Source organism: Octopus bimaculoides, chromosome 4, assembly GCF_001194135.2.
Source record: "Octopus bimaculoides isolate UCB-OBI-ISO-001 chromosome 4, ASM119413v2, whole genome shotgun sequence".
Lineage (NCBI taxonomy): Eukaryota > Metazoa > Mollusca > Cephalopoda > Octopoda > Octopodidae > Octopus > Octopus bimaculoides.
Window position 1 is genome coordinate 126,309,038 of NC_068984.1, and position 980 is coordinate 126,310,017.

General features: G+C 32.9%; 1 protein-coding gene across 1 annotated transcript in view; it reads left to right on the forward strand.

Annotated features, from left to right (window-relative positions):
• The first annotated feature begins 771 nt into the window (after positions 1-771).
• The window catches only part of LOC106874002 (mitochondrial inner membrane protease subunit 2), a 423,321-nt gene continuing 423,112 nt past the window's right edge, over positions 772-980 (forward strand). Inside the window, exon 1 of the mRNA XM_052967466.1 lies at positions 772-810. The gene's annotated coding sequence lies outside the window, so the exon portion shown is untranslated. The remainder of the gene's footprint in view (positions 811-980) is intronic.

Consider the following 980-nt stretch of genomic DNA (forward strand, 5'->3'; position numbering starts at 1 on the left):
GATCGCCCCTAACACTAGTAAATGATTTTCGTTTATAAAAAAAATGCGCAAGTTAAAACAGCAATAATAATTTCTTTTATAATAATAACGAGAATACTAGTCAAAGTCTAAATACTTTTCAGTTACTCTGTTGTTCTTTTTTTTAATTTTTTATCTAATCATTAATTTGTCTGTCAGCAATAAGTATGCTAGTCTGCACTTTAATTTTCATAGAGCAAGGCGTCCCGAGGTACCCAGTCTCTCTCTCTCTCCCCTTATATCTGTTTCTTTTTTTTTTTTTTTATCTGGCAATCCATCTCTCTTCTCTCACTTCATATTTGTTTCTTTGCCCATAAACCATTCCTCCAGTTCTCTATGGTAATTTGAGATTTGTTAGCTATAAAAAAAAAAAGTCAGTCCAGCTCTTTAAAGGCATGACATTAGTGATTATGTTGTGTCTTGTTTCTTAGTATTGACTTATTTTCTTTGTTGACGCCTTCTGCTAAATTCCCTTCAAATAAACGAATAAAATGACTCTGTTGTTAAGAAGTTTGGTTAGCAAGATTATACTTTAGGCCTGATCCCGTTGCGTGGCACATTGGTCAAGTGTCTTTTGCTGTCACCTTGTAAATTGAATTTAGTGGTGCGGGGATGGGGGTAAAGTGAATAATTTCTGATTTCTCCTTATTTTCTCTTTGCCCGTTTCAAATCATGACATTATAAGTATTGCATCATCATTTTGTATTGCTACATTATATTCAAAAGTAAAAATTGGTCAGCATAATTGTCGTTGTTGAAGTCCAGAGAGTTTGGGATATATTCAGCTGACGGGTACTTTTTCTTTTTCAAAGAATTTTTCCTCATCTTTGAACCGATTATAATTGAAGTTGCTAAGTAAATATCTGGATAATTTTTGGTATTTAACAATCAATATTCTTTTCTCTGTTGGATTCCAAGTCAATTCCTCCTCCCCCTCACTAATGTTTAATTTGATAATTTTC